This window comes from Ochlerotatus camptorhynchus, unplaced genomic scaffold, assembly GCF_037179485.1.
Source record: "Ochlerotatus camptorhynchus isolate MF236.1 unplaced genomic scaffold, CSIRO-AGI_Acam_v1.1 ptg000300l, whole genome shotgun sequence".
NCBI lineage: Eukaryota > Metazoa > Arthropoda > Insecta > Diptera > Culicidae > Ochlerotatus > Ochlerotatus camptorhynchus.
Window position 1 is genome coordinate 2,311,102 of NW_027040788.1, and position 23,914 is coordinate 2,335,015.

Sequence of the window (23,914 nt, forward strand, 5' to 3'; positions counted from 1 at the left end):
GTGAGGTCTAATCTACTTCCATTTGAGGATGGACCAGCCAGACGTGTTACTTCTCCGTTGTTAAGAATTGTCATATTGAAGTTATCACAGAGGTCATATATCAAAGTAGAACGGTTGTCATCATACAGTTCCCCCCAGCCTGTACCGTGGGAATTAAAATCTCCCATAATCAACCGTGGAGTAGGAAGAACTGAACAGATATCTGAAAGTTGTTTTTGACTAATCGAAACTCGGGGAGGAATATACACAGAAGCAATACAAAGGCTCTTGCCTTTAACAAAAGCCTGACATGCGACAACTTCAATACCTGGAAATTGTGGAAGATTCACTCTATAGAAGGAATGGCACTTTTTGATCCCCAAAAGTACTCCTCCTCCACGCGAATCCTCACGATCCAGTCGAATAATGTTAAAATCATGAAAAGGAAGATCGATATCTGAAGAGAGCCAAGTTTCACATAGAGCAAATGCATCACAATCATTATTGTGAACCAAAAACTTAAACGATTCTATCTTAGGAATAAGACTTCGACAATTCCACTGTAGAACAGTGATCAAATCCCCGACCTCGTTTGGAAAATTATCCATCGAAGGAGATGATTGCTGCAAGGAGGGGCCACTTCAATGTCAACTGCTTCAAGAGGGTTTTCACAGTAGGAAGCATTGCCAGAACAATGCTTTTCAGAGGATCAGAAATATCGAGGTAATTGAGGATACTGTCCACAATGTTATCAAATGAGAACAACCCAGATGAAGAAGGGGCTTGTGTTCTGAAAATTGGGGCATCGGGGGTTTTGGATGTCCCCGGGAGAGGTGGAAAATCCTGGGTATAATCAGTTCTGCGGAATCCAGGAGGAGTAGAAGTCTCCTTTTTTCCACCACTCCTTGATTTGGGCAAGCTGATTTGGGGTTCTTGATCTTCAACTTTCCGCGAACGGATGCGTTTTCGTTTCCGGGCAGAACCTTCCGGAAAACTGAAAGAAACTCCCTCCTCAGCCAAGTCAGAGCCAGACTCGTCATCTGACAAAAGAGCGAAGGGATTTGTTTCGTTGGTCGATGGCTTGGCTGTCTTAAGCATTTCTGCAAAAGACCGCCTGGAACGTTCTTTAAGAGAGCGCTCTAGTTTTTCCCCGCGTTGTTTATACACCGGACACGACGAAAGACCATGAGGAGGAGATCCTTTGCAGTACACGCATTTTGGTGCCGTGACTGTGCAGGCGCCATCCTCGTGCTTCTCCCCGCATTTGGAACAGCGTGCCTTGCTGCCACAGTGAGAGGCCGTATGTCCCAACTGTTTGCAGTTTTGGCAGATCATGACCCGAGGAACAAACAAGCGCACAGGTAGCCGAAGTTTTCCCAACTCGATGTAGTGAGGAAGGGCTGAACCAGAAAAGGTCACGCGAAACGAGTCTGTGGGGGTAAAACTCTTTTTACCCTCGCTGACAGATACTGAGCCCAGTTTTTGGACATCCAGTATCTTCATCGGGGGGAGCAAGGGGTTCTTGAAACGGCCAACCGCCTGCTTCTCCAAGATCTCGGGGGTCAGACTCGCTTCGGTGACCACACCTTCGATCTCCACATCACGAGCTGGTATGTAAACCCTGTACTCAATCGTAAAGAGCTGGGAGGCAGCAATCTCGTTAGCCTGCTTCAGGTTAGAAACGACAACACGAAGTTTATTATGCCTAACCTTCGTGATTTCGGTCACGGCCGAGTATCGCTTCGTCAGATCAGTGGAAATTTGCATCAAGTTCAAAGGTTTGTTTTTGGGCTGAAAGTAGACAACCCATGGCCCAGTCGAGTCATCTGGATAGGCTCGCGATCGGGGGCTTTTCTGAGACGAACCATGAATGACAGGACGTTTTCGTCTTTTCTTGCCATCGAGTGGCAAACTGGTGTCATCTTCCGACAAAATGTCCATATCGTCTTCTGACGAGACGTCCATTTTGCCGTACTAGTGGGAGCGGTAAACGCTCTACCACTGAAACGATGCTTAAAACCACACAGACACAATAAACAGAAAAAACTACAAACACAGAAACACAAAATTAAATTTAACTGATGGGCGAGAGAAAGAAACAGGAAAAAAAAACTTATCTGCTATACTACTACCACCGAGTGATTACACAGCAGCAGCGGAGCGACGCGCAGCGTGGGTGACCTTCGATGCGCGTGTGCGGGCGATCTTTGTAGTGGTGTGCTTGTATGAGGTTCGGCACTCAGCTGGACACACGATGATGGATGACCGGTATAAATGCGGAGGCAGATGCTGACACTCGATGACGATGATCTGTGTGCAGGTATGCGTGATCACGCACCGATGAAGCGCAAATTGGTTTGCGAATATCCAATTGCAAGTGAACAATTTTCTTTCCGATGACGCCGAAAACCACTTTCTTCTCAGAAAAACTCACTTTCAGATAATTGTTTAGCCGGGTACTATGCCAGTAATCACTAAGCGAGAAAAAACTGATAATTTAAACCAACCGAATACCGAGAAAACTTCCGAAATACCGGAGCGCGAAACAAGTCGACTGTACTTCTTGCTAGGTCGCAGTGGGATCTGCTACAATATATTGAAAAATGTTAAATTTACCTTGACAAATAGTTTTGAAAAGTTTCATGCAAATTGGAGAAGGTCGAAAAAATTTCGTTGCTATTTGGCATGGAACTGGTCGTGACAGAATTTTGGCTCCAATCGAAAATACTGCTTCTGAATTTCCTAAAATTAATGACGTTTACTTTCCACATAAAACCTCGATAAAACTTGTACTGATACCTGGAATGCTTTCATGTGGCTTTAACCTGGCTGTAGTTTAGAATTAACCCTCATCCGAATAAAAATGGAGTTTTTTTTTTGAGACCAGACATTCAATCTTCATCAAGTATCTTTTCAGTTTTTGAAGTACTCCTACAAAGTGTATTTTATGGAACGGGATGGCCTTAAACGGAGCGCATAATTACCCACGGAATTGTTTAACGCATCACGGCTTTGAATGGTACGCTCCACATTTTTCCCACCGTCACTAAATTTCATTTAATCTTTCGAGGCAGGCGAACAGCTGGGCGGCGACAGGGGGAATTGTTTTCGAACCATGCGTAAACTGGAAAACCATCAAACGGATATGCGGCAGCGAGCGTGAAGATCACTGGGAACTGGGACTAGCTTCATCCCAGTCCGGAACTACGACATGACATGCAACAGAACCGTTGCCATTCACAGTGGACATCCCTTTCGTCGTTGCATGCAGTAGCAGTCGGTAGTTGGTACCCGCATAAATAGATGATGCTTACCAACCAACTATCAATGGAGGAGCCCCGGGGAACCGAGTGTGGTGAAATTGGGTACACGATTTGCTAAATGAGTCTCCTTCTCTCGGGCGCTACGCAATTGCCAACACCGGTTTTGTTTCCAAACCTATAGATGATGGGAGAGGGTTTTACCGGTCTGGATACATGCCACAGGGTCTTTAGTTGAACTGAACTTGAAACACAGCCACTAACTGTGTCATTAGCGTGTGATGGCGCAGTGAGGTTTGCGTTACAATCTCGAATGAAAACAATGATCATTTGTGAATGGAGTTGGTTCCGTTCGGATGATAATGTTACGGGAAATGCGGCTGGAGAGGAGAGATATTTCAACGTTGCAAATTCGATTATTTTCCATAAAGGGAGGTTGGTTTTGAAAGAAAACATTGCGTGAATATACGTAGTTACCAAAAGAAGATTTTCGACCAATTTGTTAGCATCCTCTATTCTTCACTTTGTCAACACAGATCACTATTTCCATAAGCCCATCCACATTGGGCCAGTGACAGACATACATAATGAATCAACAGTGTTTTTGGCCGGAATTAATTTTACATCGAGTCGCATTCGAATTCAGGCCTCTCGAACAAAGATAAACGCTTCGGTACCATGCTATTCCCTATATGCGACATCCACCTACGCTCCAATGATGAGCGACAGCCGACCAGATGGAAGGTATCAGCTTTTCGTTTGGACCGATATGCCGTGAAACGAAACTCTCAACGTGTAGGTAACACGCTCTGGCCATTTAGCGAAGTATCTAAATGTTGCCCCCAACTTGGATGTATGACGCAAACCGCTAGCGAAGGTCGATTTGTTTTGTGTGAGCAAATTTTCCGAACGGGATGTAACGGGTCTTCTCTGTTCTGCGACTACGACGTGCCCTGGGATGAGCATTGTGCGATTTTCGTTGCCTTGTTGAATCCAAAATGGGACAGCCGTACTAGGCGGAAGCAGCGGAAAAATGTCACGATATGTCACGTTACTGACCTGGAGCATGTCAGCGCTGGATCTTGATGCTGCATGTTAGCTACCAATACGGTCTCGTGTGATAGGAAACTTTAATTAGGTTTACGATGATGGGAGCTAGTAGCTCATTGATACGAAAGGTTTTAACCATAAATGATGCCAGATCTTCTCCACAGTCAGTGTATCTTGGTACCTCGTCGTATGGATTCGAATGACTTCATATCGCGTAGCACCGCTTGTCTACATTCGTAATCGGAATACAAAAGCTTCCCTTACACAGAAACGAAACGACGTCTTCAAGCGATGTTTCCACACATACATTGGACGTATAAGGTGGCAGTGTACAAGTTGTAATTGTAATCAACGATAGGGAACTATTTCTCCAGGGATTTTAAGAATGCCGTCGAAGAATACTCCCAAATCTTGAATCATTAACCTGAAGCACATTATCAATAGCGGTATTTGGTTCGCTACCCAGATCGTAGTGGAATGTGCATTTTCACAAATTGTACGAGATCTGTTTATTTTTTGGAATTGAGAAACAACAATAGAGAATCTATCGATGTTTACCATACACACTCAGAAAAATTCATGTAAATTTAGGTGCTCTGAGACTAACATATACGAGCGTCAATTTTGACATAAAATGGAGTCATAATAGACGCAAAATTCAGCTCAATCAAACGTACTTTTCGTCGAGCAACGAACTTTTCAGTCTCGGAGCACTTAACTTTTCAGTCTCGGAGCACTTAAACATGTTTGTTTACGTCTCATCCTTTATGTCAATGATGGATTCCGTCACGTGTAAGATAAGGTATTTCTTTAAGTGTAGTTAAGGTCTGTTTAGACCTGGGACGGGACTTGACAATCGGGTAGTGATTTCGAGACAATTTGCTGTCAAATCCGAGCAAGTTGCTGATTGGTCGATTTTACAGTAGCAATCGTGGAATAAAATAACATCAATCTGACTGGCAATGATGCCGGAATCAATGTTGACGTCAATGGCGTCGTTAATTCTAGATAGAGCTGGAATTAGGGCGTAACAACTTTTGTAAACAATGACTTCTCTCGATGATTTCTCGAAAGTCATGACTCTCGCTGGCAAATCGACATCATCATCGAGTAGGGGAAGACTTTCCCTACCCGATGGATATGTCTGTTTGTGTAGCCGTGTCTTGAATTCCTAGAAATCAACTAGAGAAGCCATTGTTTACAAAGGCTGTTACGCCCTAATTCCAGATCTATCTAGAATTGTTTATATTTGTGAAAGTAAAGTTGGAAAATACGGTCCGCGGCGTTCTTCAAGCGATGGATATTCTTGTTTGTTTATGGTTGTTTTTAGTGTGTGTGTTGTCAATGATGTACAAGGTGCTAAACGGCGGTAGAAACTCCAAATCAAATTTAAATTCAAATAGAAAAAAATCATTCTGCAATCCTGGCATCATTGGTCAACTCCGTCAAACACCGTGCACTTACGGGCATTTATCAAAAAAATTAAGAAGAGTTAGAAGCTGGATTGTCAAGTCCCGTCCCGGGCTTACACTATCTGATTCCTTGGTCTGATTGTGACCGCCGCCATAATGAAAAATCTGCTCGAATTTACTTTCGATACACTCTGTTGAACCCCCCTGTTTGCTGGTGTTCACACTGCTTGCACATGTCATAAGAGCTGTCAATTTAGATTTCAAAACAAAACTGTATCAGGAATCAAAAGTAAATATTTCCATCATGAATTACCGGAAGATTGCTCGACGTTTTTACTTTTATTATTTTAAATATAATGAGAATGAGACGGTGAACTTTGTGGAGTAGGAAATGGTTGCTCAGGAGAAACACCAGCAGGGATCTGGCTCATCTTGTCCTTCAAGAGCTGCGATATGAAGATTTTTTTTTTTTTTTTTTTTTTTCCTTTATTTACAAGGCTTTCAGCCATTGGCTGGTTCGCCAAGCGATATGAAGATGAAAATTGATTTCAAAACTTCGCCAGGATGTCGATATCAACTTTAGACAAGCCAGTGGAGAAATTTCTCAATAGATCTACATGATTCCTTGAGTTCTGAAAATTTCTGTTAACAACTCAATCCTGCATATTTCTTTGAAAACCTTCGGACGTTCCTGAAGTTTTGTTTCTGTTCTCCGGTAAAATTTCTTTAAAGATCAACAATCTTTCCTGACGATGTGCAAGTTTATCGGTAGTTCTACAGATTTTTTGAAGTTCTGTGTGTTCTTCAGAAGTTCTGCAAATTTTTCTAAAAAACTACAAAGTTCCTGAATTCCTGAAGATTTAAGATCCTTAAAGGTCAACAGGTATCTCTGATGTTCACAAAATTTCTAATAATCTACGAACTTCTCGAAAGTTCTGTAATTTTCTCTGTAGATTTTCATGATTCAATGAATATCTGCAAATATCTCTGAACATATACACAATTTCCTAAAGAATTAAAAGATTATCTAAAAAATTTTGAGCTTTCCGGAAGTTTTAGGAAGTTTTCTGAACTTTTAGTAATTTTGCTGTAGCTGTTCAAATATCTCTAAAGATCAGCGAACTTTCCTGAAGTTCTGTAAATATCTCTCAAAATCCAAGAACCGCAATAAAATTCTGAAAATTTATTTAAACATCTGCAGATTTTTCAGTAGATTTACGATCTACCCTCTGGACTTTTCTGAAGCTCCTTAAATTTATTTCAAATTCTGTAAAATTTTCTGAAGTACTGTATTTCTGCTCTAAAGATCTGCGAACTGCCCTAAAGTTCAATTTATTTCACAGTAGATCTCCAAACTCTTCTAAAGTTCTGTAAATTTCTTTGTGGATTCTTGGCTTTCCATAAAGTTCTGCAGATTTATCAGAAATTCTTTGATATTATTCAAAGCTTTACAAATTATCTGAAGATTTTTAAATTTCGCTGAAGTTTAAAACATTTATCTGAAGATTTCCGAATTTCTCTGAAGTTGAGTAAACACTTCTAAAGATCGGTGAACTTTCCCGAAGATCTTTGAGTTTTGCTGAAGTTTTGCAATTTTTTCTAAAAACGTATGAACTTTCTGACGTTCTGCAGACTTCTATTATGGTCTACGGACTTCTCTGAAGTTCTTCAGATCTATCTTTTTCCAACTTCTATGGAGTTCTGCAAAATCTTGTACTTTTGTACTTCGCTGCGATTTGTTTTTGAAGTACTTTTCTGACAGTTGACGAATTTTTCTGAAGATCTCACATTTGTCTGAAACTGTGAAGCTTCGTGACACATTTCTGCAAATATCTTTAAAGTTCTGTAAGGTTGTCTGAAGCTCCGTTGTTTTATTCCCAAGAAAAAAGCCTTGAACCTCAATAAATTTCTCAGTAGATCTGCAAACTTCTCTAGAGTTTTGTAAATTCCTTTGAAGGCTCTCGGGCTACCCTGAAGATCTGAAAATTTCCTTAAAGATCTTCTAAATTACCTTAAGTTCTCAAAATTTATCTGATAATATTTGAGCTTCCTTGAAGTTTTAAATTTCTCTCTCAAGATCTACAAATTGCCCTGAAATCGTATAAATATTTTTTTTAAATCGCCGAACTTCCCTGAAGTTTTGCAAATTTTACTGAAGATCCACAGCCAAAATTTGCCTTATGCAGCTAATTTTTGCCTGTATAAGCAAAGCTGCAGCTAAAATTGTTTGTTGGGCATTAACATTTCCGAGATGCTAAAAATATATCAGAAAATCTGCACACTTTCTTGGAGGTGTAATATGCCGTGTGATATCTTTCTTAGACATCAACTAGTCGCCTTGAGGGTTCACATCAATCTCTTTATTATTCGATCAGTTCGATTTCATCTTACTTAAACTCTACACGCTTTCATAATTCTACACATATATCAACTAGGTGGGAGGCGCTTGGAGTTGCCGTTTTAGCCAATAAGAGTTCAATTAGAAATTTGTCAACAAGAGAGAAGTCGACGCTAAAACAAATGGGAAAGAGAGTTCGGCGCCGACACGTGTAATATGATGCGCTTGGCGTCTGTCAGGCTTATTGGTGCGTAAGCAAGAATTATCGATTAGCTATAAGTGCCGTGTATGGGAACAAATGTGGTTCGAAGAAGGAAGAGTCAAATTACGGTTCGCTTTCTGGGAATGTCTTGAGGTGACGAAATTTGAAGTGGTGTTTTTACACTTGTGCAACTAAGCAATCAATTGTAAACCTCCACAAAGCTAATGGTTTAAAGTATGAGAACTTTTGGTTTGGAATGTGGGAATTTTTGGAACCTTGAAGCATGAGCTAATGAAGGCTTGAGGATAATGTGTGGCATGCATGTTTCATGTCACTGGCGTTCATGATAATTTATGATAATTTGAAAATATTAGAAATGCTACAATTTGGGATGCTACAGAGGTTTTAAAATTTATCTGAAGATCAATGACCAGATCAGAAAATCTGTATTTTTTTTCAAAATTCTTTGCAAAGCTTTGTTATGAAGATCTACGAACTATTCTGATGTTGAATAATGTTTCAGTAGATCTTCAAACTTCTGTGAAATACTTTATATTTCATTGTAGATTCTTGGACTTGTCTGAAGTTTTGCGAATTTCCCTGAAGATTTGCAAAATTTCGCTTATAGTTTTAAAAATTGATCTGAAAATATTTAACTTGCTTCAAGTTTTGAAAATGTCTTTGAATATTTATCTGAAGATCTCAACCTTGTTTGTATATCTGTTCTCAAGATCTACGAGCTACCCTGAAGCTCAACAAATTTGTCAGTAGATCTTCGAACCTCTCTGAAGCTCTAAAAAATATTAGTAGGCTCTCAGACCTGCTGTCACTGTTTTGTTACGGCATCTTTGGGTCAATCACACTAGAAAATAAAAATCAGTCAAACCATTCACAGGACATTATTGAATAGTGAAATCGGTTTACCTTCACTAATAAAAAATTCCATACCCGAACGATAACCCAAATGATTGCACTATTCCACAAATGGTTTGGATGATACCCTGATCACGTACTTAAGCAAATTAACCATTGTACACATTTTATTAGGGTTGCTGGTGGATGCCATCAAAACACAAATCAAGCGTTCTTTAGCGGTTCAAATCCGGGAAATTTTAGTAAAAAAAAAATCAATACTTTCACCTAATCAATATTTTAACCTAAGCGGTTTTTTTGCTAGATGAGTCGAATGAAAATTAAACGCAAACCTATTTCGTTCGACAAATCAAACGTCAAATCTAATCATCCTGTCGAAAAAGTGTGAACGCATCCGAACATTGCATCCGAAAAAATTATCGAGCAGTCCGCTCGAATCAGACCAACAAATCAGATAGTCTAAACGTACCTTTACTCGTAGTATGGACAGAATTCAGAGTACAGTCAAGATTACTATAGTACGGTTAATAGGGACCGCACTATAGGAACCGGCATTAACGAATACACGTAGCGTATGGGATTCGAGCTAATTGGGGACAAACACTTATTGTAGGGTAATTTGAAGAGATGAGTTCCTGGTGTCTTCTGAAAAGTTATTATCAAGATAGATGACCTCATTTTGGGACAATTTTGCATCCGGAAAGTCAGAAATCTGGTTCTCCGGAAAACCCGGAACATCCGTAAAAGTGGTCAATTCATGAAACTGAACCTAGAGATACGAGGATTTTTCTAAACCACTCATAGACGTTTTATCATAATAAATTTGGAGTTGTGACTAGAATATGAACCTAAGGGACCATGGGATGGTTCACCGGAAGATCCGGAACATTCGTATAAGTTTGTGCAGGTGACTACTACCATAGAGGTCGTTGCACTTAAAACTACAGTTCAATCGTGCAAGCCGAGCATACAGGAACCACAACCGTTTCTTGTACGCTCGGTACATAATTCGGATGCAGCGCAACCTACGTACCAACCCGAAGCAATTTTGGTCGTTTGTCAAATCTAAACGTAACGAAGAGGGTCTTCCTTCGTCAATGTATCTAGGAAATCTCTCTGCTGACTCAACTGCTGAACAATGTGAACTCTTTGCATCCCAATTCAAAGTGTCCTTCAATAATTTCGCTGCGCAACCTGCTCAAGTTGAAGAGGCAGTTCGAGATACTCCACAGGACGTCTTGGACTTCGACAATTTCTACATCGATGAAAATGAGGTTGCGAGGGCAATAAGTAAACTGAAATTCTCGCTATCTGTTGGACCTGACGGAATTCCTTCAGCGATGCTGAAAAGATGTACTTCTGCGCTATGTCAACCTTTGATGAAACTCTTCAACCTTTCGTTTCAACAAGGAGTGTTTCCCTCGAATTGGAAATCATCATTCTTGTTTCCAGTTTTCAAAAAGGGGGATAAACGAGATGTCAGCAATTACCGTGGCATAACCTCCTTGTGTGCATGTTCAAAGGTATTTGAAATCATCGTGAACGACGTTCTTTTTGCCCGCTCTAAACATTACATTTCGGTTGATCAGCATGGATTCTATCCAAAAAGGTCGGTTGCTACAAACCTTGCTGAATTTACCTCTCTGTGCATTCAAGCAGTCGATTCTGGGAAGCAGGTGGACGCTGTCTACATGGACCTGAAGGCTGCTTTCGATCGGGTTGATCATAACATCCTTCTGAAGAAGCTGGAGAAGATTGGTGCAAGGTTGCAAAGACTCATTTCAGCTAAAATAATGTTTTTCGGAATAATAAAACCAAAAGATGGTATGATGGCATGTTTTACTTGTAACTTACAAGAAGAGGTTACAAAGTATGCGTTGGAAACATAAAACCTGTAAATTTTGCTTTCTATGAGTCACAATCAGCGATTTGCTGCTCGCTGAGTGAGTGAGTGAGTGAGTGAGTGAGTTTGTGAAAAATCGCTGATTGTGACTCTCATGAAGTGAAATAAACAGGTTTAATATGTCAAACACATTCTTTGCAACCTCTTCTTGTATCCTACTAATTCAAAATTTGATCATGGCATCTAATTATTTCATAATTTAGAAAAACATTGTTTTAGCTGAAATGAGTCTTTGCAACCTTGGATTGGTGTAACGTCTGCTTCAGTGGATTGGTTCAGGTCGTACCTAACCAACAGATCCTTGTGTGTAAAAATCGGTTCAAGTCAATCGGAGATGTTCGTTAATCAATCTGGCGTACCACAAGGGAGCAACCTGGGACCACTGTTGTTCTCCTTGTTTATCAACGATGTGTCACTGATTCTGCCACCGGGAGTGCGACTTTTCTATGCTGATGATGCTAAAGTCTACGTCATTGTAAACAGCTTTGAAGACTGTCTCGAACTGCAGAATATCTTGAATTCCTTCGAAAACGGGCAAGGTTGCAAATACTCATTTTAGTTAAAACAATGTTTTATTTAATTTTGAAATAATTACATGCTATGATCATATCTTGAATTGGTAAGATACAAGAAGAGGTTGCAAAGAATGTGTTTGACATATTAAACCTGTTTATTTCACTTCATGAGAGTCACAATCAGCGATTTTTCACACACTCACTCACTCACTCACTCACTCACTCAGCGATCAGCAAATCGCTGATTGTGACTCATAGAAAGCAAAATTTACAGGATTTATGTTTCAAACGCATACTTTGTAACCTCTTCTTGTAAGTTACAAGTAAATCATGTCATCATACCATCTTTTGGTTTTATTATTCCGAAAAACATTATTTTAGCTGAAATGAGTATTTGCAACCTTGAAAACGGGTGCACAAGGAACTGTATGACTCTCAGCATCGAGAAATGTCAGGTAATCACGTTCAGCAGAAAGTTCAAGCCAATCGTATATCCATATTCGTTATCCGGGCAACCTCTAGCGCGGGTACAACGTATTCGAGACTTGGGAGTTAGTCTCGATCAAGAACTCACTTTCCGGTTCCACTATGATGACATCATCTCTAGAGCAAACAGGCAGCTTGGATTCATTATGAAAATTGCTAGTGGATTTCGTGATGTTTTCTGTTTGAGGTCATTGTACTGTGCTCTAGTACGGTCAATTCTGAAATTTGGAGCAATCGTTTGGTGTCCTTATCACGATAGTTGGATTACATGGCTTCATCCTCAGCATCTGACACCATACCAGGATCGTTGTCAACTACTCGGAATAGAAACGCTGAAAAATAAACGTCAAGTTGCTCAAGCGATGTTCGTCGTTAAAATCCTCAGGAATGACATTGATTTACCATCCTTACTAGCAAGAATGAATATCTTCGCCCCCGAACGTTTACTACGACGACGAAATTTACTACAGTTTGAACCCCGCAATACCCTATATGGACAGCATGATCCGGTTAGATTTATGCCAGCTACCTTTGATGAAGTTTTTCATTTATTCGACTTCAACGTACCGGTGTCCACGCTGCAACGACGGTTTACTGACCATTTTCGTATTACTTGACTAAATTTGTGTAATTTTATATATGTATATTTTTATGAACCCTACATTATGTTATTCATTAAGACAAAAAAGTGTCAGATGAATTATATCAAATAATAATAATAATAATAATAAAACAAACATTGTGTAGTACTAGAATTTTGACTAGAATGGGGTACGTTAATCGATTTGTTTGGGATCAAAAGGCTAGTCAAGTAGTATACCAATTTCAAATCGATAGTTTCATATTGATTGTTGCTACTACTGCCTCTACCCTTAACATAAAGTAGCTACTATACCTACCCATAGGTCAATTGTCCCCGTATCATTATCATTGTTATGTTACAATAAATCGACGTTTATAGTTCTCATACCTCATGGTAGGGCAGTCAAATAATTGTTAACGTTTCAATATATTCTTTTATCACACAACGTAAAAATCGGGTCCTATCCGTGCGCGATCATAATGAACACGCTGGGGGGCATTTGTTTGTAGCCGCTTTCATATTCAAATGTTGCAGAGCCCGGAACCGATGGTGCGATCCAACAGTGTTCAATTGATGAAACTGATCCTAGAGCTCAGTGGTTTTTCAAAACCACTCATGAAAGTTGTATCAGAAATAATTCGGAGTTGTGATCGGAATATGGACGCTGGGGACCACTTACTCATCAACCAAAAGATCCGGAGCATTCGTGAAAGTGATCAACTCATGAAACTGATCCTATAGCTGTTATTCACTGAAATTGAGCGCGTCAGCCAAATTAAGGACCTAGGTGTGATTCTGGATACACAACTCTTTTTCAAGTAGCACATCTCGTATACCGTGTTGCTTGAAATAATTCTTGAAGAAGTGCCAACTAAAAGAAGAAGACGTCAGAATCATGCAAAACATCTAGTTTGGTACAACAGGGAACTGAAAAATTTAAAAAATTGAAAGCAAAAAGCGCACAAATTTTATAAAAAATATAATAGTGAAGAAACTTTGGCATACTATTTAGACATTTGCGATCATTTAAATTTGGCCGTGAATATGGCATTTGAGGAGTATAATTTAAAAACTGAACTTGAAATAAAATCTTGTCCTAGAAACTTCTTCAATTATGTGAAAACCAAATTAAAATCTGATAATTTTCCCTCAAAGATGCATTTGGACGATAGGATAGGTGAGAACTCGGATGATATATGCAATTTGTTTGCAAATTTCTTCCAAGAAATATATACTACGTTTTCAGAAGAGGACCGTGACCGTGAATATTTTGAATCATATCCAGAATTTTCAAGTGACATCAGCGTAAGTCAAATCAAGGTTCATGATATCTTAAAGGGTTTAAACAATTTAGATGCATCTAAAGGTCCTGGCCCTGACGGTGTTCCGCCAGTTTTTATGAAAACTTTAGCAATTGAACTTACTGCTCCATTATTTTGGATTTTCAATATGTCACTGGAATCCGGAAACTTCCCTAAAATATGGAAAAACTCGTTTTTAGTGCCTGTCTTTAAATCGGGTAAAAAATCCGACATACGTAATTATCGTGGTATAGCTATTATCTCTTGCATTCCGAAACTTTTCGAGGCGATTGTAAATGAAAAACTCTTTCTTCAAATTAAAAACAGAATAACTACTATGCAGCATGGCTTCTTTAAAGGCCGTTCAACAACTACGAATTTGCTCGAATTAATTAACTATTCCTTGAATGCAATGGATAACGGAAACCATGTAGAAGTGTTGTATACAGATTTCAGCAAAGCGTTTGATCGAATTGACATACCCATGCTTCTTTTTAAACTTCAAAAAATGGGAATTCATTACGCACTCCTCAAGTGGCTTGAATCATATTTAACTGACCGTCATCAAATAGTAAAATACAAAGGAAAGATATCAAATCCCGTTGATGTCACTTCAGGAGTTCCTCAAGGCTCCCATTTAGGACCACTTTTATTTATTCTCTTCGTCAATGACATATCTTTCATTATTAAGAAATTGAAAGTTTTAATATATGCTGACGACATCAAACTTTTTTTAGAAATAAAAGATGCCAAAGACATCATCACATTCAAAGAAGAAATTCAAATATTCCATACTTGGTGTCAAAAAAGCCTGCTACAATTAAATAAAAAAAAATGTAACTCCATTACCATTAGTAGAAAACAAAAGCTACCCGATATAACAGTCACTTTAGGAAACCAGATCGTAGAAAAGTGTGATAGAGTCAGGGATCTAGGTGTTATTTTAGACTCAAAACTTACTTTCACCGATCATTATAACACAATTATTAACAGAGCTAACAACATGCTTGGTTTCATAAAACGTTTCTGCTATAACTTTCACGATCCGTATACGATAAAAACATTGTACATTGCTTATGTAAGGTCGATATTAGAATATTGCAGCATAGTTTGGTCACCTTTTTCAATCACACACGAAGAAAGAATAGAGTCCGTTCAAAAGCAGTTTCTATTGTATGCACTCCGCAAGTTAGGTTGGACTGTATTTCCTCTGCCATCTTACACAGCTCGGTGTATGCTCATAAATATCCAAACATTAAAAGAACGTCGTGAATTTGCTATGATTTCTTTCGTAAACGATATCGTATCACATCGAATTGATTCAATAGAACTATTGTCATCCTTAAATTTATATACACCATCTAGGCATTTACGAAACAGAAATATATTTGCTACAAATCGTCATCGTACGAATTATGCCAAATTTGGACCCTTGAACCAAATGATGGATACATATAATAAGCACTGCGATAACATTGACTTTACAATGACAAAAACTAAATTAAAGCAATATTTTAATTCGTCGCATAACGTCAACTAGAAGTAATGTTTTAACTTTTTCTTAAGACATATTATAAAAAATATAAACAAAGACAACATTGTAAAAATAGCACTTAAGACAACAATTGTAAAACGGTCTACACTGATTGACGACAAATAAATAAATAAATAAAAGCTTCCAGAACTCTAGGGTTTATCTTCAGGATTTCCAAAGACTTAACGGATATCTACTGCCTTGTCTCGCTCCATATTAGAATACTACTCGGCTATCTGAACTCTACACTACAACAACGGTGTCGAAAAAGTTGAGCCTGTTCTTCGACGTTTACTGAGCTACGCGCTACGTAAACTGCCGTGGACGGATGCTTTTCGAATGCCTAGCTACGAAAGTCGTTTGCAACTCATCCATCTGGAGTCCCTGTTGGTCCGAAGAGATACAGCAAGAGCATTGCTAATTGTGCACACTGCCAGCATGGAAGGGCGTAAGCCAGAAGTGGTGCGGATGGCCCTTTGATAAACTGGGGTTAGTTTTTAATCGAGGATCGTTAGAGCCATGCAGGTAAGCTCGATCTCGTAACTGAGTCGTGTGTCGATGATCGCCTTGGCACCTCGGATTCGGAGTTGCCAATTGCTTTCCGGGTGGCGTCTGGTGATTCAGCCGTTGAGGTCAAGTCTTGTTCGGCAGTGGCTCTAAACGAGAGACCGCGATCATCTCGTATTCCCAGGATTTTGATAGTATTGCGCTGCGGGATGATCTGGGAGTCGATGGTGATTTGTGTTGTCAGGTGGCTATGGGCGCAGATGTGTACGAAGGCACTCTTTTCCGTTGACAGTTGGAATTTGTCGCCGTTTGACCAACGGTGTTCGAATTTGATGGTCTGTGCCAATTTCTGTGGAGGATCTTTATCGTAAACGCTGACTAAAAGTAAATTGGTACGCCCCTCGCGTATCGCTAGCATGCCTCTAGTGTTGGGAATCGAAAAATTTTGACAATTTTTTATTTACACTTCTATAGAGAACAACTGGTGCAAGTTTGATCAAAGTAGTCGATCGCGTTCAGAAATAACGTCATATATAACTCGACAGAAGATAAAATATTGTTCACGAACACCTGGAAAATCCAGAGTGGTCCAATTCTAAGCTGGCTAAAGTGCTGAAGATGCCGAAAACAACAGTTTGTCGAGAGCTCAAAACCTACAAGACAACCCTGAGTGTGGAAAGGAATCAGTGGACCTACGAAAAAAACTGGAACCAGGGATCGTCAGCTGCGCAGCAAGGTGTTGTGGTGAGTTAAAACCAACCCCGGTCTTTCGATCCGAAATGTGGCAAGAAGGTACTGTCACGGCTTCGAACCGACAGGGAGAATGTCAAGACTTTAACCGACCGGAGACCACTTTCGGATATTATATGGATAGACCGTACGTTCGTGAGTTCAAGCTAAGACTGACTGTATTGTATTCTCAGATCATTACATTCCCCTGACATTGAGTTAACTTGAAGTGTTCATTTCTCTCTCGGCTACTACACCAAATCCCTTACCTCACAGGTACAACGCCAACATTCAAACGGTGCGGACATTCTTGCCAGGAAAGAATACAAGTCGTACAAAGCCAGTTAACATCCGAACCGGCACATGAAATAAAATTCCATGGCCAAAAAGCGTGCAAGACTCTCTCACTGTACGACCGTGTTTTGACGAAACACAAGGGCTGCTCTTTGATCGATGATGGAACATACGTCAAACTCGATTTTAAGCAGCTTCCCAGACAAAAGTTTTACATCGGGACTGGACGTGGGGATGTTCTGGGAAGATTCAATTTCATGTTTGCCGACAAGTTCGCGAAGAAGGCCATGATTTGGCAAGCAGTTGTGGCCTGAAAACGGAACCATTTGTCACATCCTCGACGATGACATCGCAAGTTTACAGCGGCGCCGGTGGTGTAGTGGTAAGCGTGATTACCTCTGAACCCAGCAGGCGTGGGTTCAATCCCAGTCGGTGCCGCCGGGATGTTCTGAGGCATAACATCTCTGATCACGCCTTTCTTTGGACGGGAAGTAAAGCCGTTGGTCCCTGGTTCATGAGTTGATGGGTCGATAGGTAGGGTCCAGGAGTGGGAGCGCCTCCCTGGCGTTGGTAGCATTGGTGCTCAGCACGGAAAACAAGATCGACGGAAAACAAATCAAAGGAAAAAAAATCCTAAATTTACATCGAAGAAAGCCTGAAATGCTTGTATTGCCGCTCACTCGTAAGCATAGGGGCAGAGTCGTCTTTTGGCCCGATTTGGCCAGCTGCCACTACTCAAAGGCGGCTGCCAACAAAATCGATTGTATCCCTAAGCTAATAAATACTCCGAATTTTCCGGAATTTCGACCAATGGAAAAACACTGGGGGTCTTCAAAGCAGCAACTTCGACGAAGCGGCGGGGCAGTCAAGAACAACCAGCAAATGCGGGCAAAATGGAATAAATGCACTGATTCTGTGTCCGTTACCACTGGGCGGGCGCTTATGGGCTCCATCAACAGGAAGGTTCGAAATTTCGTTCGAACTGGAGGAATGTAACCATCTAATGCTGTAACTTTGAAGTTTTCATAAAAGTACTGTAAATCGACCATTAATTGACCTTTTAAACTTCCCATAGTTCCGACACATCCGTCCACGTCTCGTCGTTCCTTTGATTCTTCGGATGAAGAGGGGTGGCACTTCGTCGATGTAACGAGGGCTAGCTGGTCCAAACCCTGCCAGGCTGTCGGTTTCGCTGTTTCCTGGGATACCGCAGTGCCCAGGGATCCAGGAAAACACCGTGTTGTGTGGACTCCACGATACCCTGTGTCCAGGGGTGACTCGGGGTCTCAGATGTAAGAACTTGTATCACGCTGTACGAATTGGATAGCACCAGTATGGGCCGGTCCGAGGGTGTTGTAACGGCAACAAAGATGGCCGCAGCTTCGGAGGAGAAAACCGAGCATTGTGGCAGTATGCTGCTACTCATCGGTGCTGAATTTCCGGCTACTCCAATTCCGACCCCGGCTCGGGAAAGCGATCCGTCCGTGTATATGTGAGCATGGGTTGGGTAGTCCGAGCCTAGCAGTTCGGCTACTGATCTCCTCAGCGCTGCAGAGTTATCTCCAGCCTTGAACCTGTTCTTTATCCAACTCTCGATTTTTGGTGGAGGTATGCACCAACTTTTGTCTCCGTATCAGTGGACCTTGGCCACTGGGGGGAGCTCCGAATTGGCAGTCATGTGGAGGAGTCTGTTCTCCTCATCGAGGAGAAAGATCCTGTCATTTCCGGAGGTAATTTCTGTAAAGACAATCCAAACGTAGGTGTTGAAAGTTGGTGCTAGTGGCGCCGGTGGTGTAGTGGTAAGCGTGACTGCTTTCTAACACCCCAATGGGTCTGGGTTCAATCCCAGCCGAGGTCGGTGGGATTTTTCTGAGGCATAAAAATCTCTGGTCACGTCTTCCTTCGGAAGGGAAGTAAAGCCGTTGGTCCCGGCCCATGTGTGTTGAATGGGTGCGATATCCTACGCAGGTGTGGAAGCTGCCTTCCTGCACATTCGATTGCCGTCAATGGATGGCAATCGATGTCCGTCGGTGATTGGCACTAGATTGCGGAACAGAGACCGACGTTAAATAAAGGAAAAAAAAAAAAAAAACCCGGAAACGAGTGTCGCGATTGTTAGACCAGGTCTGGGCGAGAGATGGTGTGGATCAAGTTGATCCTACTGCGGCAGTCGTTCTTGATCGCCTTAATGTGCTCCTCGAAGTTGAGGGACCGGTCAACAAGTACCGCCAGATTACGGACCGTCTTCTACAGTGGAATGGGCTGGCTTTGAACTTTGATAGGTGGCCCGCTGATACGGTTTCGGGATGGACACACCTGGCATTTGACGCTTTTGGTGGCTGAAAGCTGTAAATCTACCGCGCTGGCCCACCTGGCTACAGCGGAGACTGCTGCCCTGGGCCTTGATCCTGTTACGTGCTGCTGTTGGGCCGGTAGTTACGATAACTGCATCGTCAGCATACACCACAAACTTCGTTTATGGCCACAAGGAAGAGGGTAACGGCGATAACTGAACCTGAACGCCCGTCTCTTCTCTGAAAAGTTGGGACCTCGTGTTACCAACTGCAACTCTGAAAGAACGATCGATAAGGAAATTTTTGATGAAGTGGACCATGGGTCCACACAGCCCCCAGTTGACCAGCTGTTCTAAGATGAGGGGCGTTCACGTTTTGTTGAAGGCCTTCGATATATCCAGCGAGACGATCTCAGTGTGGAGACCGCTATCGTTGGCACTCTTGAGGAAGGCGTGCTGTCGATGGTCTAGCAGGTTTTCGGCTTCAAGGAAATGCTTTAGCCTCCTGTTGACCATTCGCTTCAGGACCTTTGCCATACAGCATGTCAAGGCTATTGGCCGGAACTTCACGGGTGTTTTATTGGCTTTCGAGATGGGAATGACTAAGCTCTCCTTCCACGACACTGGATACGAGTTGGTGAGCCAGAGCTTGTTGAAAAGCTCCAGCATCCGTAGCTGGTCTGGCGTTGGTAACCTCTTGAGTAGAGGGTACCCGATTTCGTCGGGACCCGCTGACTTTCCGTTGCTGCAGCGGAGGGCATGCTGCAATTCCTGCCAGGAAAATGCCTGGTTGATGTCCGAGTTCCCAGCGTCAGAAGAAACAGTGAAACTTGCGTTGGATGACGTCGAAGGCTTAGCTTTCCGCTTGAATTCGTCTTGATATTTGCGAAATCGGCAAAGTACGAGCCGAGTTCATCCGTTACAATTGCAGGGTCTGAAACCGCTTCACCGTTAATTTGTACGTGGAGCGGTGTCATGTGCCGTTTCCCACTGAGGGCGATGACTTGCCTCCATAAGTCGACCGAAGACTGTGACGAATTCGTTCCTTCCAGAAAGTCCATCCAGCTGGTTCGTTTGGCGACACGGGTTTCTTGCCGGCATTGATTGTGCGACTCATGGTATTGACGGAGAGCGTCCTCGGCGAAGTGCTTTACACCGGGCTTTAACGCCCACTTTTCGTCCCGGAACGCTGCTGGTCTTTGGGATGGTTGCTGTTGCCGCTTCGTATACCACTTCTGAAAAGTCTTCAATGCTGCTCGGATTACGCTGTAGTAACAAGGACTGAAGGCTTCACCATAGCTATCCCAGTCCACTTGTTCATACCGCTATTCGGAGCTCCGTGTTGCCATAGGGAAGATGGCGGTCGAAAGTTGAACTTTGATGGGTCACTACCATAGAGATCCGTGTTCCCGCTCCACTGAGTTTTTCCGGCAAAGCAGCGGCTGACAGCAGAGACGTCGATGGCAGAAGTACAAGTACGTGGACACACCGTCATTCAGAATCACCATGTCCTCCTTATCGAAAATATCGACCAGGGTAGCACCTCGAGGGTCGGAGCGGGGACAGTCCCAGCTTGGGTGGTGCCCGTTCAGATTCCCAACCAGGATGCGCGGCTCCGGTAATTTAGCTACGGCTTCGCTGTGTTGATCGTGCAGGTTTGGCAGCCGTCCGCATGGCAGGTATGCACATGTGACGGAGATGTTCACCGGTGCCGCCAGCTGGAATCCAAGTATGGGAAGCTCGGAGTCCATTTCGACAACCTGAAAAGGTATCGTCTTCAAAACCCCGATGGCCACGGAGTGCTGGAAGTTGTTTCCCCGTTTTGCTGTCCACGTATACTTACCGCCTAGAGAGCGGTTCATTTGGTAAAGTGTAGGATGTTGCCTTTAAGTCCACAGTTGGCTTGTTGCTGGATGACCTCAGGCATACAGGCTCCGTTGTACGGCTTTGATATGTCCATTGTTGCCAGCTTCACGTGTTGATTGTTTTCCATGGCATCGTGGAGGGCTTGATCTAGTGTCCCGAAGCATGTGTTTGTCCCGTGTCCTGGTTGAAAGGCATGGTGTCGGTGGTCTAGTAAGTTGTGGTCGTTGAAGAAATAAGTGATCCATATTTTTAGAGCTGCAGCACGTGAGGAAGTCCTCTGGTAATCGACTGGGTAAGTTCTTTAAAAGGGGATAGCCGACTCCATCTTAGGTCTGGAGAGGGCAAAGGCGAGTTCCCTGATGCTGAAAGCTTGGTTGATGGCAGAATCGATATCTTCTTCAGGGATGGTGATGTTGGCGTTGGAGTCGTTGGAAGCTTTGTGTTTTCGACGGAATTCCGCCGTGTAACCATCTATTGCTGACAGGGATTAAAACTATGTGCCAAGCTAATCGGCAACCATTGTTGTTGAATTGCCGATCTCTAAGGCTATCCCCTGATATCTCCTCTTACCACTGAGGGCGTTGACTTTCCTCCACAATTCAGGAGCCGATAGAAAAAAAATGTATAGTGCGAAGACGTGGAGGCTGAAAACAGCCGCTGTATCCTATTAATCATTCATCACAAGGTACCCTCTCTACTTACCTTGATTTGCATATTTCCCATGACTCGAAACATAATGTTATTTATCGAGCTAAAATCTCTTGATAATCAAATTAAATAAGATAATGTTTAACCACCAAACCCAACAAACAGATTTTAAAAGAAAAAGCCGAATTAGGCGCTCTCTTCTTTCGTCTCTAGAGGCATAGAAATTGATCATAATTCTCTCACCTCTTAGTAGTAGCAATGAAAGCAAAAAAAAAAAATCATGTTAAGCTGTTGAATCCATCAAAGTACCGCTTTGGGCCTTCCCATTTCTCGAATGATAGCCATAAAATATCTCCGCTCGGTTTTCCTGGGAAAAAAAATGCACCATCCTCGCCACCATCACACTCACCTCGTTTGCGTCTTCCAGGAGCAGCGAAAAAGAGTGCAAATGACGACGACGCCGGTGACCGATTCCCTGTGGGCAGGACGCTTTCTATCATTCGGATGATGCTGACTACACGAACCGACCGACCGAGCGGAGACGACTTCACATAAAACTCAAAAGTACCATTGCTTTTGATAATGGCCAAATTAATTTTTTTAATGATGATGAGCGATCCATTTTTATTCTCCTTACGGACCTTCCTGTCTGTTCTACGGTAGACCGGCGCTGCTGGCATTTGGAAATCGTATCTTTATGAAAGTCTGCCAAAAAGAACCCCCCAATATTTCCTGCAGTTCTTCAAAGTGATGCTTCTTTTCCTGGCTTTCCAACTTCATTTCGTGCGTTCACAGCAATTCAGGATGTGAGAAAATGGGTGCTTTTCGTCTTCCGCCTATCGACACTCCACCAGTTTAGACGTAAATTCAAAATTAGACCAATTTGGTAAAATTATGCCGGCGTTACTAGGGATGCGGAACAGATTGCTGATGGTAGTGATTCTCTTAGGTAGGAACTCGTTGGAGAAAACAACCTCCGGGTGTAGGTGTAGAGCAAACCGCCAATGAGTTGAACCCGGTTTTGCAAACTCATGTGACAACATTTGAGTACCGCCGTAACATGACAGGGATTAGATGCAAGTTTCCAGCCACCTTTTTGGAAACGCACGGAAGCTGCATTCGCGCGAAGAGTGATTATCAAATTACATCTCCCGGGAGGGAACACTCGTGTCTTCCCAAAACAGACGACATGCTGAGGTTGTTCTTGGAAGTGGCAATTGAGTCAGGGCAATCCACTAGGTGCATGCAATTTCTTGTGCAGAAATGAGAATCATGGTTTCGGAGATTGCGGTAAATTTAGCTTCAACCTTACGAATGCCGGAGTTGCGTTTTGGGAAATGATTTCGCTAATGATGAGATGCTATAATAAGCGAAATGTAGCGTCGGTGTGCAACCAGTTGCCATCGGAGTGGGAATTGTTCGAGTGAAATGATTATATACCTAACTGATTTTGGAGCGGTGGAACACGATCAGTACATCATTTCCAGCACGTTCGGCTTAGCGGTAATGTGTGATTGTGATTAAGCTCTAGGATAGGATTGAGGAAGTTGACAATTTAGGATCAAAAATAGTTAGGAGATCCTGTAATTATGAAATGGGTGATTTCGTGCGTTTAGGCCGTTTGCAATGCTGTTGTACTTTATGCTGAGTTTCATTATTCGAGCACTATTTTGCCTAAGATTTGCAACTGCTCGACTATTCTGTTTTATTTCTGACCGCGTTTGAAACACGAATGGAACTCTGTTTCAAATTTCTTTGGATGTATAGATGTTTCTCGTAGATGTTCAGAAAACATCATCAAATATAAAGATAAAGATTGTACTCGAAAAAATGCAACACTTTCTTTTGTGTATAACTTTTTATTGCATGCGTAAAAAATGATGACAATTTGAGTAAGACTAGTTTGGAGTGTAGTGTTTACAATGTGCAAACTCTCGTCACAATCTCTCAAGTGGTTATCGAAACGGCATCCAAGCAAGAAGTGCTTTGACAAAAAAAATGAGAGCGGTTGTAGAAAATCCAGGCCAGTCCCACAGGTGGATCGCGATACAGTTTGGAATCGACAATTCGACCGTGTCCCGTGTGGTAAATCGTTCAAAAAGATCTAGACGACCCAGCGGCGAGCTGGCAGCGGAAGAAAA